Below are 17,246 nucleotides of genomic sequence, written 5' to 3'. Positions count from 1 at the left end.
GATAGTATTGACTACTTGTTACGTCTACTTTTTTTTAATTGATTGAGTTAAATTAAAAGTTGCTAATTGTTACTCAATCCTATTCTTAGCTAAATTGAAGCAATTCAATGTTTAAATTAAAGTCAACCATAGTGTTGACTACTGTTACATCCACTATTTTATTAATAGAATTAGATTTAAACTTACTAATTGCTACTCAATTCTATCTAATACTTAGTTAAATTGAGATAATTTTTATGTTTTAATTAAAGTTAATCATAGTGTTGACTACTTGTTACATTCATTATTTTTGTTCAGATTGATTAAATTAGATCAAAACTTGCTAATTGTTACTCAATTTTATTTAATACTTGACTAATTGAGATAATTCAATTTTTCAATTAAAGTCAACCATATATTGACTACTTGTTTGCCTACTTTTTTATTAAAAAAATTGATTGAATTGAATCAAGAGTTGCTAATTGTTACTCAATCCTATATAATGCTTAGCTAAATTGAAGCAATTTAATATTTCAATTAAAATCAACCATAGTGTTGACTACTTGTTTCATCTACATTTTTTTGTTTAAATTGATGGAATTAGATCTAAACTTGGTCATTGTTACTCAATTCTATCTTATACTCATCTAATTGAGATAATTCAATGTTCCAATTAAAGTCAACTATTGTATTGACTATTTGTTACATCTACTTTTTTTTTATTTTTTTTTATTTTTAAATTGATTGAATTAAATCAGCAGTTGCACGCCCCAAAACCCACCGTAGACGTGACTGGCATCCGATGTCATGAATAACATCAGAAGAACCTAAACAACACGATAATAATACTTGAACCCGCCAGGTTCAACATTCGCCTCCAACAATTTATAAAATAAATGTAACAAATCATGAATATATGAATTAAATCAAATAAGTCTTTATAATTTAAATAATTCACCCAAAACATGATACTCGTTCAAAGAATTAAACGACAACTCTTCTTCTACCCACATTCGAATGTAAACTAAGGAGCTTCTAAGAATAAGGAATAAATGTCTAACCCATCGGGACGCAAATTTAAAACTAGAATAAATAAAGGGAATTAACTAAATAGAGTGTCCCACGAATGAATGTGTGGGCTCACCAAATCAGCAGCATAGCAAGTCCTTCCTAAACGCCTGGAGTATCAAGAACCTGCTCTTCTCCGTTACCTAACATACCATAAAAAACAATAATGGTATGCTTGAGTACTTCGTACTCAGTGAGTGCCTCGGGGACAATAAGTAATAAGAAAATAGAGTACATAATACATAAAGAAATTAGTCCTTAAAATCATGTGAACCCAATGTAAGAAAGAACAGTTATTCAGTTTATGTATCTCAATAATAAGTATGAAAACTAATTATAAAGCCATTTGTCGAGTTACAACTTCAAATATGCCCTTTAAATCAACTAAGATAGTCATCAACAATTCCATAAGAGAATAAGAATGTCACACATGCCAATACAGGCCCAATAATCAAGCATATCGCGCATAGCGCACCACATCGGAACATATAATTCTCGGTGGCTATCCTTCCTCCCGAATAGCTAGGCATAAATCACACTGGACTATGTAGTACGCGGTGGCTATCCTTCCTCCCGAATAGCTAGGCATAAATCACACTGGACTATGTAGTACACGGTGGCTATCCTTCCTCCCGAATAGTTAGGCATAAATCACACTGGACTATGTAGTACGCGGTGGCTATCCTTCCTCCCGAATAGCTAGGCATAAATCACACCCCGGGTAGCGAACCCAGCGGTGGCCACCCTTCCTCCCGAATAGCTAGGCATAAATCACACCCGGGTAGCGAACCCAGCGGTGGCCACTCTTCATCTCGAATGGCTAGGCATTAATACACTAGGATCCATAGTGGCTACTCTTCCTCCCGAATAACAAGGCAAACACAACAACAAGGTCCATGGCATAGAAGCCGATTCACAATTTATCTCAAAGTAGTCACACCATCAATAACATTAAAGTTCATTATGCCATATCGAAAGAGTAAGTCATTCTAATCAATGTTTTGAAAACATATACCTTCTTTACAAAAGATTTCCATGTCCCAATTCATCAAGGAGAATGTCATTACGAAAATCCATAATTTCATAGATAATCATGAAAACGTTTCCACTTCTTTAAACAAGATCACTTTGTCATAGTTCCTTTGTAAAATCATCAATACCAACAATTAACCATCATCACTAAGCATCTCTCATAGAGGAAAACATTCATAATATATTATACATATATAGGGTTTGTTACAATCTAGGTTTAATGTGGGCTCGTCCCGTCACACACATTAACCATTAATCAAAACATGTAATAGATTTCAAGAGTGTAAATCCAATTCATCATATCATTCAAAACATGCTTTTATAAAGAATCAATCTTTCAAGAGAGTTTGTAAAAAGAGACATACAAATCACTTTTATAGTCAAAAATGATTTTAAAAGAGACATACAAATCACAGCCAAAGAGTTCATAAAAACTGATCGAAAGAGTATGTTCAAAAGAGGCATACCTCAAATCCCGCTAAACGCACTTTCCAAGACTCAATAATCGCACTACAATGGTTTTAGATGATAAAGATTAGAACTTGAATAGTTTCTTGAAGTTTTCTTGGAATTTCGAAAACTAGGGTTTTTCGCAAGCCTTAAATCTTGTTCTTAAAGCTTATGGAAATCATTGGTGGATCCTAGCCTCTTTTTTTATTCTAAACTAGTTCAAACAACAATAATAACCCCATAAAATCAAGAGTCTTACCTTTTGATGGAATCCCACACGCCTCTCTTCTTCCTCTTCTTGAATATACAAGAACTTAGGGTTTTAGAGAGATGATTTGCTATCAAGAGGGATGGATATGGTGTGGAATGATCAATATTGAGTGAGAACTCACATTAGGGTTAGAGAGACTTTTCTAGGGTTCTTTTCCTCAGAAATATTGATTTGAGACGAAGTGGGAAATAACACAACAAAGTAAGACTTAAAGAAAATTCGGAATCAGAAAATAACTCCCGATCCGCGCTGAGTCCGCGTCACGGGTTCAGCACCTGATCATGTTTTTATTTTGGTCTGCAACTGATTTTTCCGTGCTGGGTCCGCGACGTGGGCCTAGCACATTTTTTTTCGTTTTCGACAATTGACCTTCGCTCAGTAAAATGATCATAACTTTTTGTACGTAACTTTTCTTGGGATGGGCGACCTGCCATTGGAAAGCTATTTCAAAGATCTACAATTTCGTAAAGGAAGTTTTTCCAAATTCGCAACACATTTTCATGAAAATCGTCCAGAAGACAGACTTACCAAAACTTAGGCGAATTTAAGAGCCCTTAAGAACTTCAATTGTTGGTTTGACTTCAAAACGACCCTCTTCCACCCGAAGTCATCAAGAATGGATTCATATAGATATAATATCATCTTAACACTAGATTTTTCTACATATTCACACCTAACCCGAATTTACGGGATGTTACACTCATCTAATTGAGATAATTCAATGTTCCAATTAAAGTCAACTATTGTATTGACTATTTGTTACATCTACTTTTTTTTTTTTTTTTTTAAATTGATTGAATTAAATCAGAAGTTGCAAATTTTTATGCAATCCTATATAATACATAGATAAATTGAAGCAATTCAATGTTTTAATGAAAGTCGACCATAGTATTGACTACTTGTTACATCCTTTATTTTTGTTTAAATTGATTGAATTAGATCTAAACTTACTAATTGCTACTCAATTCTATTTAGTACTTAACTAATTGAGATAATTGTATGTTTCAATTAAAGTTAACCATAGTATTGACTACTTGCTACATCTACTTTTTAAAAAATGATTGAATTAAATCAAAAGTTGCTAATTGTTATTCAATCCTATATAATACTTAGCTAAATTGAAGCAATTCAATATTTCATTTAAAGTTAATCGTAATATTGGCTACTTGTTACATCCACTATTTTATTAATTGAATTAGATATAAACTTACTAATTGCTACTCAATTCTATCTAATACTCAGCTAAATTGAGATAATTCATTGTTTCAATTAAAGTCAACCATAGTGTTGACTACTTGTTACATCCACTCTTTTTTTTAAAAAAAAATTGATTGAATTAGATCTAAAGTTGCTCATGGGTACTTTTTCCCATTTAATAATTAACTAATCGAGATAATTCAATGTTTCAGTTAAAGTCAACCATAGTACTAACTACTAATTACATATGCTTTTTTCTTTTTAAATTGATAGAATTAAATCAAAGGCTGCTAATTGTTACTCAATCTTATATAATACTTAGGTGAATTGAAGCAATTCAATGTTTTAATCAAAGTCAATCATAGTGTTGAGTACTTGTTACATCCGCTGTTTAATTTATTAAATTAGATCTAAATTTACTAATTGCTATTTAATTCTATCTAATACTTAGCTAAGTTGAGATAATTCAATATTTCTGTCACGACCCAACCCCGTAGGTCGTGACTAGTGCCCGAACTGGGCACCTAAACACATTCGTAAATCCGAGTCGCAAACAGATGACTTATACAGACACAAATATCAAACGCTGTCTCAGGTTATATCAAACTATCTCAAACACATCTCAAACACAACCGGATATATATCAAAAGCCGACAAGGCTATCAAATGGCGCAACGGCCCAAAACATATACAAGTGCACGCCGACGAGGTCGCTACCCACGCGAATAGGATCACCTAACACAATATATACAAACACACACACATAGTAGTAGGCATAACCCACATACATGTCCACGTACCCTAAACGAAGAACAGAATTATATGACGGGACGGCCCCGCCGTACCCATGAACAAATATATACAAATGCAACGAACGAATATATACCAAAAATGTGAGCTCGGAACGAGGGGAGCACTCCAAACGGTGAAAAGGGTGTCCTAAACTCATGGATCACCAAACCGTGCGTCGTACCTGCGGCATGAAACGCGGCCCCCCGAAGAAAGCGGGCCGCACGAAATATGTACCGAGTATGCAAAGCGAAAATGTGTATACAAATCCGAGTCATAATCGAAATAGAGGTACAGTAAAATAAAATGCATTTCCAAAATATCACAATGTTACTTTAAAAATACGAATCATGCATAGTATACGTAAAATATGGTCGCTCACTGCCGACGGCGCCATAACACAAGATAACACCGTAAAGTTTCAAATCTCCGTATCCCCGTCACATATCATACACAGCATAACGCCATACACATCATAACACCAAATATAAGTGGAACCCGGCCCTCGAGCGAGGGGCTCGGCGAACCATAATCACAGCATAATATCGGAGTATAACAAAGTGCGCACGACAACGTAATCCGGCCCGGACTCGGCGAAAGATATAACGTAACGCACGAGCGGAGTCGTGAGGAATCATATGCATAAAATCATTGTCATAAATTCAAAAGATAAGTAATATAGTCATATTTGAAATCGGAATAATAATTACAACATTTTCTTTCAAAAGTTGTCGAAATTTCATAAAGGAGCGTCGCGGGACCCACGGACGGGTGTAGACCCGAGCTGGGCCCGCCTATGGAAAACATACTCATCCTACAACATACAACCTTCTACGAAAATCTCAAAGCAATCCGAGCTTTTCCGTGAAAGTTATGGGTGTTTGTAGTTTTAGAATCGTTAAAGAATAAACTCTTTAAAAACCAAACTTTCATGCAACCTTTACAAATCAATAATTCCAAGGACAAAGGATCAATATTTCATAACATCAACATATGAATATTGTGACACCCCAATTCTTTTAAAACTAGCTTTTGAATTTTTGATTGACCATTATTTGATAATAAGGGTATGTTTTACTTCACACTTCCTGAATATGAACTTGACGATGTTTGAAACTTGTTTGAAAGTTATGGTGTAGTTATTTAAACTACTCCTATTATGATTATCTTATTAAATTTATCAAATGGATTAAATATTTATAAAGGTGGGCAACCTTTTTAACTTACTCTAGTTTATTTTATTATTTTCCTTCAATTTTCTCATGGAAGATACAATTATTTTACTAACTTTTTTCCTTCTCATCAAGTAAGATAAATACCCCTTTGTCTCTTATTTCCCCCACCTCTATAATTTTCGGTTCCTTTCTAGAAAAAGAAGACCAAAAACTTCCCTCCTCTCCTAAAATTCATCCACCAAATCAATCCTCAAGAATTTCCTTGGTTGAGCCCCAAACAACTCCACGCGATTAAGGTAAGTCACAAACCCGTTTTTGAATTGGACTGCTGTTAGTATTTTTAGCATAACTCTTTGTGTAGACCTCCGTTTTGAGTGATTCTGGATGTTTTAGAAAGCTAATTCATAGACCTAGAACTTTCATTCAGGGTCTAAAACCCAGTTTTTCTTGTATCCACCCGAAAAGGGGCGAAGAAGTACAGGGGAGGTGCTGTCCAGTTTTTGTTTTGGACTTCCTACATGCACTGCTGTTAGTATTTTGAGCATATCTTTTTGTACAAAATTGATATGGGGGTGATCTGAAATTCCCTGAGGCCCTAAGACATATATGTACAACTTTAATTAAGGCCACAAAGTCTATTCTTGCCATTTACCCCTTCGAAACTGAGCGACAGTACAAGACAGTAGAACTGTCCGAATTCTGTTTTGACAAAGCTTAGGGCCGATTTTCACCGATTTCATGTTTAGTTTTGATGTGCCGAGACTCTTGAACTTAAGTAGATATTTGGTTGTATATTTAAGGTATATATACTCTTGTACAAGCTAAGGGGAATTGTTTGACGAAGTGGACTCGGTTGGTCTATGGCGTGGCGATATGTGAGCTCTTTCGGGCCGCGGTAGAACTTGTCGTATGGTAAAACGCCAAGGTTTGTGTATAAACTCGAACTTAAAATACCTTTGTTTTCTGGAATTTTTAAAGTACCTTGGTGGGTTGTTTCCTTACTTTTCATCTTATGTCACGGATATGATTATTGTTTCAAGCATTGCAAAACTTCCGCTAAATCGCCCACTTGTACGAATTGCTTGATCATTTTGCACCCTTGTTGGGACTTTGTCCTTCTTGTTACGGTGACTTTTTCATCGATATTGGCATGCCCCTCAATTCGGATCTCGGCCATATTGACTTTGGAATTTACATTTCGCCTTGACGATGGATTTTCGTCCATTCTCAAGTACGAGTGGAAGGCCACTTTCAACATGGCTCTTGATTCTCTTGACTATTGGGTGACGACCTTCTTGATACGGGCTTCAGTCCTTCTTGATTTGGGGCTACGGCCCATCTTGATTTTGATTGTGCTTGGTGGGATGGCATGACGTACACATTGGGCGAAATTGGTTATTTGACAACTACTCTTGAATTCAATTATAAGCTTTCTTGATACTTAAGCCTACGAATATTAGCATCGATATTTTGAAACTCTTCAAGGTTGGTATTTGATACTTTGATACACTTGTTTGCTTGGTTTATTGTTATCTTATTGAGCTACCTATGACGAATAAGGGAATTGGAGAATCTAATGGCTCCAAGCCCAAAGTACATACACCACTAAGCTTTATGCTTAGCGATAGTTGTTTTCTATCGTAGGTAAGGTGCAAGATGAGATGTGAAGATGGCCGATTGGAGTAGATTTTTGGGAGCCCTTGTGAAGTTCACATTTGCATTTGCATCTGGTTCTTGTAAAATTTTGGGGACTTGTACATGATACACGTGTGACACTTATGTATGAAATTTTGAAGGCTTGTGGAAAACAAGACCATATGCTTGCAACATGAACTTGGTGACTTGTTTTGCCATTTTAGGGTGTGCTTTTAACTTAAGTCATGCCATGTACCGGGTCTATATTTTGTCTTGAAATTATGTACAAAGAAAGACAATAGTTTTGCGATAATCACTAGTTTGAGTTTTATGTATCTTATGAGCCCGCAATGGTCTTGGATTTGGAAGCGAAATTTCAAAACGAAGTTTCTTAAATAAGTTGAATATTTGAGAAGGGAATTACCACTTTAAAATGATACCCTGATGTTACATTTTATCTAAGAAATTTTTGAAGGGCGTAATGAAAAAAAAGAAGAATGCCGCACTTTTTCCCCTTTTTCGCGTGGCCCTTTTTTTTCCGCTGTTAAACCTATTCGTGAATATCCTTTGGCATAAGCTTCTTCTAAAGGTCGTAAGTGTAAAATTAGCTTTGATTCGAAGGTGGCACCCTCCCAAAGGGGATGCTACAAATATCAAGAAACAAATGCGTATCATAGACATGCTCGAATTTGCGAGAATAGAGTTTCCTCGAGGCTCGTGTCATAGCCTATTTTAACTAAGGCATGCCAAAGAAGAAAGGTTGACTTTACATACCTCAAACGCTCTCCAAGATAACCCAAATTCAAGCTAAATCCAACCTACGTCTCGGGCTGCCCAAGGTCTACAAACAAGTCATAATATGCCAAACATTAGCTATGGACGTTTAGGCATTTAATCCCAAACTGACACTAAATTCTACAGAAATTTGGGCAGCATTTCCCCTGTAATAGGCCACCCCGAGAATTTAACTCGGCCAAATCAATCAACAACAACAACAAAAACCAACCTAGCAACATCAATAACCAATCCTAAGACAATATAACATTAATAAGCCTCTTTTCCATCATTCAACAACATTCATAAATTCGATTCAACGGCTTACCTTCAAGCCAACATCGACGCTTATACATTCAAATACTAACCCGAACCCATACCAACAATATTTAAAGACATTCCAAGCAATTCATACAACATTCCAAACAATCCAACAGTTTCTCCAATCCACCCGAAATCAGTCCCCAAACCCGAGAACCTCACTTTAACACATTCCCCATTTTCAAATCATGATTTGCATCCACAATTCACATCCTAACAATGCTATTCTCATCAATATACAATTTACATTAAATACACAATAATCTTCAAATCAGTCCGCATCAATTACAACATCAATTTGAGTCATTAAACATTCATTTCCAACATAGAATTCATGGCGACGACGACTAAAACACTAAGCGACATTAATGCGTTCTTTGTCATATTCCATGATCATTTTCGGCCAACACACAACATATATACATATGGATAATTCTCATCCATTTCTTCACACTACAACCATCAACATACTATATAAAACTTAATTCATCACTTCAATACAACACAACACACACACACTTACACGGCTAAATCTCACACACATGGCCTCAACTCCAACACACTATATTTCATGAATTTCCTTCATTTTAGCATACTACAACATACATACAACCTTTATAACACATAAAACATGATAAATTCTTACCTTTTTCCTTCCACTTCACAAGAGGCTAGGGTTTGCGATAATGAAAACTAGCGGGTTGATCGCTCCAACGACACTTCCACGCTACTTAGGGACCTCAAAATAGTGGGTTTGCATCACCAAAATAATTTTAGAAGAGCTTGAATGAAACTTCAAATTTTGGCTCCTTGGCCGAGAGCTTCTTTGTCACGACCCAACCCCGTAGGCCGTGACTGGTGCTCGATCTGGGCACCCAAACGCATCTATCGAACCCTATCTGAAGTTATATCAAACACGTCCAGGTATCCAACCTAGGCCGACAAGGCTATGTTCCAAATTTGGATAATTTCCGTAAAAATTTCGCAGCTTCCTTGTTTTACGAATTATCTGTAATAGCCCCGCACGCGTAAAATACCAACAAAGGCCACACAACAACACAACACAACATATATATATATATATGCGGACCGGCCGCCGCGCGAACGGGGTCGCCCGCACACAACATATACATACGCATCCGTACGCATGACCCTAACCCACAAACATGTCCACGTACCTCTAGTACGTACGTACGTAATCACATTTACGGACGTGGCCCCGCCGTACCCCCCCCCCCCCCGAACAAATACATACATATGCAACGTAAAGTATATATATACCAAAATATATGAGCTCCGAAAGAAGGAGCACTCCCGCAAAGGCAACGTATGGCCTAGGCAAGTGGATCCTCAAACCGAGCGGCACTGCGGGCATGAAACGCAGCCCCGAAGAAAGGGGGTCAAGCACGGAATATGTACCGAGTATGTAAAGCACGAATACAAGAATAACCACAACCGAACCGGACTTTATCGAATAGATATAGAAATCGGGAATCAAAAAACTTGCTTCGTGAATTATATCTCATGCATATCCATTTCATGTAATCACATCATTATATACATATACGTACCCGCCCTCTAGGGAGGGACTCGGTAAGTAGTCATGTAAACATCATATATAGCAATCATGTAGTCATGTAATCATATGCATATCACCGTACCCGCCCTACAGTGAGGGACTCGGCGAGTAGGATTATCAAATGCCATCCTCGGCCGCCATCTCCATACCATCACATCATCGATCATCATATATGTATATATATATAGCGTACCCAGGCCCTCTCATGGGGACTCGTGAATAATGCAACGAGACCGCGCACGATTTCATACCCGGCCCGGGACTCGGTGAAAGACGTATTAAGCTTGCACGAGCGCAGTAGTGAGAATACCATATGCAATATAAAACATACAACAATCTTACAGAGACTCGGAGGCGTAGCATGTATGACGGATCTCATAGCGGACCTTTAATAATAGTCGAGCATAAGTCTTTCGGATGTCGAAATATTTCATATCGTAACAATCTTTCCGGAGTAATTGCAAATTCCAAAGTAGATCATAGGACTCAAATAGATAAATATAACAGTTATTCTGTAGAAATTAGAAAGGTAGCTAAACTTTCCTTAGTTTTTATTTTCAAGTAGTTCAAGCGGAATAATAGGGAAAAATCCGGACAAAGTGGGCCCACCTCGGTCAAATGAGGTGGCGTATGTAAATTGCACATGTCAAACTTCATAACGTCATTCATGAGTATCTTAGGACAATCGGATTTCATTTGCACAAGTTTTAGAGGTTTAAAACAATTTCTCTAACTATTCACACAATAAACCATTCAATTCTACTGAATGAAAAAGAAGCGTTTCTAGACGTAGACTCTGAAGAATAGAGTTGTCCCCAAGGTCCAAGTTCGAGCCTAGTAGATCTAAGACATGCCAAGAGAAGAAATGGGAGAGCTTTACATACCTTATTCGTCCTTTACGCTCGTCCAACTTCAAGTCCCGTTTCGTCCAAAATCTACATTTGGTCATATTTACCCAATATTAATCATAAGGTTTTAAGAATTCGATCTTAACCAATTCTTGGCTACAAAGATTTGGGCAGCATCTCCCCTATAATTACACCAACCCCGAGATTTCAACTCGGCCAATTCCAACAACAACCAAACCGACAACCAAACTACAACATCAATAATCAATTCACAATACATTCCAACATAAATATCCAATTTCAACACATTCCAACATTAAACACATTTACTACATACTTAGAAATATTCCAATTTATTCAACTATACTCATGTAATCAAACTAACATTAAGGCTCATACGCTCGACTGCTAATCCGAACCCATTCAAACCATATACAAGAATACTTTAAGCAAGTCATACAATATTTCAACCAAGCCAAATATTGCTCCAACTTACCCGAAATTGTCTCCAACCCGAGAACAACACCAAATATATTCTTTCCTTCCAAATTCATGAATTACGCTAATAATCTACATCTTAACAAAACAATTCTCATAAACACAAAAATCACATAAAATGTACATAAGCTTCCAAACCATCCCATAACTAACATAACCTTGTTTTGAGTCATCAAACTTGCATTTCTCATCATAGAATCCACAACGACGATAACTAACACGCTAACAACAATTTGTTCATTTCCAAATTACATAAAGGGGCCATTCGGCCAACACCCAAAACACACACAAAAATGATTTTCAATCTTTTCTTCACTCCACAACAACCAAAACATGCTAACTAACATTAATTCATTACTTCCAATCCTAACTACACATGCACGGCCATGCACACCTATTCGGCCTTAACTTCAACTCAACTTCTAGTATGAATTTCATTCATATTTGCATACTACAACACACCCACACCACTTACAACACATAAAAGAGGATTAGTTCTTACCCTTTTCTTCTTCACTTCACACGTCCACTAAGGCTTCCAAGAGTGGAAACGATTGATCCAATGATTCAAACAACGCTTCCACGTTAACGAGCACCCTTGAATTAGTTGTTTTGCTAGAAGAATCAAATTTTTCTATGGTTAATTCTTGGGCTTGATTTTTACTCACCTTGGCCGTGAGTTTTCTCTCTTTGTTCTCTCAAGTTTTCTTGAAAATTCTATATGGTTCAAGTGAGAAAGATGACTTAGTCATCTCTTAATTTGGCCATATATAAAATGAATTCCATGTGGCCTTGGCCCACAAGTTGCTTGGCCGGCCACTTTAGCCCTTCAACTTCAATAATTCCCAAGTTTTCTTAATTCATTTTTGGCCCCAAGTGTTTACTTAATATTTTCCATGCCAACAAAGTCATTCATGACTTATGCTTTTAGAACAAAATCATGGTTGAAAATATCGACTTCATGTCCCGGAATTGTCTTGCTCCTAACTTGTCACAACTTACTCATATTATCCCGTTGTTCAAAATACGGGATATGACATTCTTGCTCTTCAACTTCTTGGTTCCTTTTTTTTCTAAGTGTTAAATGATGAAATGAGTTGGTAGTCATCTTTTAAGCCTTCACAAGACTTGCACATGTATTCATGGCCCACTCCATGTGTTGGATCAATTAAAAATGAACACAAAATGGGTGGGCCAATCCCAATAGCTACACGGCCAAATGCATGAAAAATGCATGATTTGCAAGTTCCATAAATTCCAATTTTGGTCCCAAATTTTCCTAATTGTTCCATACCAATAAATTCATGCACAACTTATGTCTCAAAATAAAATCGAAGGTCAAAAGTCTCGACTTTGTATCCCCGAATGGTTTCGTCCTTAACTTATCATAATTAATCCGGATTGTTCCAATGTACAAAAATACGGGATATAACAATTTCAATTAAAGTCAACCATAGTGTTGACAAACTCTTACATCCACTTTTTTTATTTTAAAAAAAAATTGATGAAATTGAATCAATAGTTATCAACTTGTTTTACGTAATCTTATATAATACTTAGCTAAATTGAATAAATTCTGTAAGTCAACCATAGTGTTGAACACTTGTTACTAGCGGTGGGCGTTCAGTTCTTCGGTTCGGTTTTTCAAACTTCGGTTCGGTTTTTTGAAAGTGGACACCGAACAAAGCACCGAATTAATTCAGTTCGGTTCGATTTTTTGAAGTTCGGTTCGGTTCGGTTTCGGTTTTTCTAATTCAGTTTTCTGCTTGTAAAATGGACTTTCTTTTTAATTAAAAATGAGCTATTTTATGTTTTTTTAATTCAAAATGTTCTATTTCAATTCATCGACATGTTTTGTGCCTCGCTTCAAGGCTTAACTATGCAGACAACATAAGAGAATGATCACAACATGATATACTTATCTATGTTCATGCTATGTTGGTAGCACCACTGTAACTTCTGGATGATGGAGTTGAATGACAAATGGATAGAGGAAGTTTGTTCATGGAAATGGCATTTAACTACTAGACAATAACATACCTTCTGTTGAATAGCAAATCCGTTAATCCACTAAAGGTTCTTGAGCATTGCAGGGACACATGTTTACTTCCTGAGCAACCATAAACATTTAACATCAAAATGAGTACATGAAATAATTCCTTTTGCTAGTTACATAAAAGATCCAATTTTGTTTGTTATAATTTCTTTTCCTACTAGTTACACTAAAGAGACTTTCCAAAACAGTTTTAAGTCCATATCTAAGATCATCTAATTTGCTCTCAAATTTTTTCAAAAAAATGGCTCAATCAGCAAAACCAATTTCGAGTCCAGTACCTCATGCGTGGTACCCAACCCTAGCTGTGTTTACTCTTGCAATTGGACTTGTTGTTACTGCTTCTTTCTTTATCTATGAAGCTACTTCTCCGAGGAAATATCGCAGTCTTGCAAAGGAACTTGCAACTGGGACAGTTGCGTCTGTTCTCTTGGTTTTGGATCCTTGGATTTATTAATTTGGGTCAGTTAGGGATGGGCTTGGATAGTTGGATATATTAATTTGGGCCTGAAGAGTGGAGTGGGTTGAGTGATCTGAGGGGTGTAAAAAATATTTAGTAAATTTTCAGATTAATCGAAAAACCGAAGAACCGGTGAACCGGAACCGAACACCGAATTTGTTATTAAAAAAACCGAAACCGAAAAACCGAATTAATTCGGTTTGGTTCGGTTTTTCGGTTTTCGATGTTTATGCCCATCCCTACTTGTTACATCCACTATTTAAAAAAAAAAGTTATTGAATTAAATCAAAACTTGCTAATTATTACTCAATTATATCTAATCTTAGCTAAATTGCGATAATTTAATATTTCAGTTAAAGTCAACTAGCTGTAGCAGCAATGGCTAAGCCCTCAGGCCTCCGTGTAGAGAGAGAAGAGAACGTTAGGTTTTAGATTAGATTATGTTCTAGTTGATTCGTTTTTTCGTCCCAACCATAGTGTTGACTATTTGTTGCATACATTTTTTTTTAATTTGACGAAATTAAATCAACACTTAGCAATTTTTTTTACTCAATCCTAATCTAATCTTAGTTAATTTGCACTAATTCAATTTTGAATCGACTCATAAAACAAAACAGGCAAAAACATCAATTTCCAAAACAAAACAAAAAAATAACAAAGACTTTTAATCAGAATTAAAAATCTGTTATATTGAAAACCATCAGTCTTATTAACCGGTACGAAGTTAGTGAGAAGCATCTGATCACCACCACGATTATTATAAGAAGGAAGAAAAATTTCCTTAGCTATTGGATTGAGCTTGAATTTTTTCAACATTTCAACAATATGTTGCATATGATAATTATCTGATTTATCTAATGAAGATATTTTTGGAGTCGTATTTAAAAAAAAAAAGGCATGCAAGTATGTACTTGGAATAGGTGTATTGCACGTTTTTTCTTGTTGAATGTTATTGGAAAGAAAAGAGTAATTATGGTCTTGAAGAAAGAGAGAGTAAAATTTAAATTATTTTGACTTTTCCCTCTAACTTTTCAGGAAGGGTATCAATGGAATAGAAAAAAGAGGAATTTACTGGTACACCCTCAAAAGCCATGTGGAATTACATTAATACCCCTAAAAAGGTGGAGTTGTGCTAAGTTGGGTCATTTTGGTTGTGCCAAATATATTTTTCCTTTACCTAAAACTTTGATGGAAATTTTTGCAGGAAAGTTTCAACCATTACTGTTATCATCTTGGGTTACCAAATTTGGTTGTATTTTTCATTTTAGCACCTCAATTAAGACTTGTTCCTATTTGACACTTCCAACTTAATTGAAAGTGTACCTCTTAAACCCTCGTAATGAAGCAGCCAAACAGATACAGAGCGTGAACTACACGCTTGTGATGTGGCAAGATCAACAAATAAAAAAACCAATGTGGCTTTTTTTCTCTGAACATCAAAAAATTCTCCATACCAAGCAGGCACCCACCAGTGCACTCAAAGGCTTTCTGAAATTCATTTTTCTCCTTTCACTCTTAAAATCACCATATTCTTCATCTCTCCATTGATCGCATTCATCTTTATTCATCAAAACCTAGAAAACACCAAGTACTAAAATACCAACATTTGAAAATTATTGTTAGGTTGTGTAATCTCCTCCAAAGGTTCTTTAGATATTCAAATCCGAAGATAAATTGCTGCTCAATTTATGGGTTCGTCCCATATTTTTAGTCGTTATTTTGTAAGAGATTTGTGAACTAAATCGTGATGTATTTGTTTTATGTTGTTAGATTTTTTATTCCTTATACTGTTTATGAGTTTAGAAATATAATCTGGGGAAAAAAGAGTTGAATTTCGACATACGAAGTTTATTTCAGATGAAAAAGGTTAGGAAAAAATTGCAAAGTTATGATTTTCCAATGATCTGGATCTGAATGATGGTGGAGAGGTTTATGTATTTTCGATGATCTGGACCTTAATTTTTGTTGCGGCTGGCAGCAGAGAAGCTAAAGGGAAAAGAGAAGAAAGAAAAAGTTGGAAAAAGAAGAAAAAAAAAAAAAAAGAGAAAATTATACTGTATGTTCATTGGGGCAACAATGCTACCAAGAATGACCCCTTTTTTTAATTCTTACAAAAAGTGACCCAAACTTTTCTCTCTCACTCTCTCTCGCTCTCACTCTCTTTGCCTTTGTATATACGTTTGTATATGTTGGTATATGTTGATATAAGTGTCTGTACATGTTTGTATATGTTTGTATATTTTTATATATTTTGGGCTATTTTTCGTAATGTAAGTTTTGGGCTATTTTTTTTGTAATGTAAGTGACCAACTTGTATATTTCAGAAATTTTTCCATAAAATATTATATTAAGTAATTCACGCGCTTACCACCGAGTTGAAAAGCACTCTTTGTGCCACACCACCTTTTGTGTTTAATAGACACACTTTCATTCAAGTTGGCCTTATTGACCTGTATTCGAAAAACAACTTAAACTAGAAACTGGAATTTTAAGAAAACAACAGAATCTGGAAAATGTTAGAAGAAACAGTATCTAAAAAAAAAGGATCAGAATTAAATCAAGCCCACTGAATGCACAGTGTGTCCTTAAGGAAATTATTCCCCTCAATGTACCTGAGTTTGTGAAATATATCCTTCCAGGATAGAACGATTTACTCACCGTAGTAGTGATACTGCAAACTTTGGTGAACAGTGAACTCACTTGAAGGCTATAAATCATAAGAGAATTTTATGAAGTGCAAAAGAAGAAGAGAGAAGAATTTCAGAAATTTCGCAAGAAAAAAAATCTGAGGATCAACAGATTATAAATAGCCATAGATGTGTTGGTTTAGAAAGGTGCGATTTAGAATAATTCGGGAAAGAAAAATGAGTCATCAGGTCAGAAACGGACCGGGTCATAATCCAGATTTCAATTCATCCGGAAAACCAAGTCAGAATTTTGGATAATTAATTACTAACTATACAATTAAAAATTAAATAAATTTGGACCAAAAAGATTATCAATCAATCAGATCATTTGACCAAATACAAATTCAAATCCGAAGCCGAGCCGAGCGAGCGACAACGACGATAGCGCGAGGCTTGCCTTCCTCGCAACCCTTTAACAACTAGAAGGAAT

Source organism: Lycium ferocissimum, chromosome 9 (assembly GCF_029784015.1).
Source record: "Lycium ferocissimum isolate CSIRO_LF1 chromosome 9, AGI_CSIRO_Lferr_CH_V1, whole genome shotgun sequence".
In the NCBI taxonomy this organism is placed as follows: Eukaryota; Viridiplantae; Streptophyta; class Magnoliopsida; order Solanales; family Solanaceae; genus Lycium; species Lycium ferocissimum.
This window is presented reverse-complemented; position numbering follows the sequence as displayed.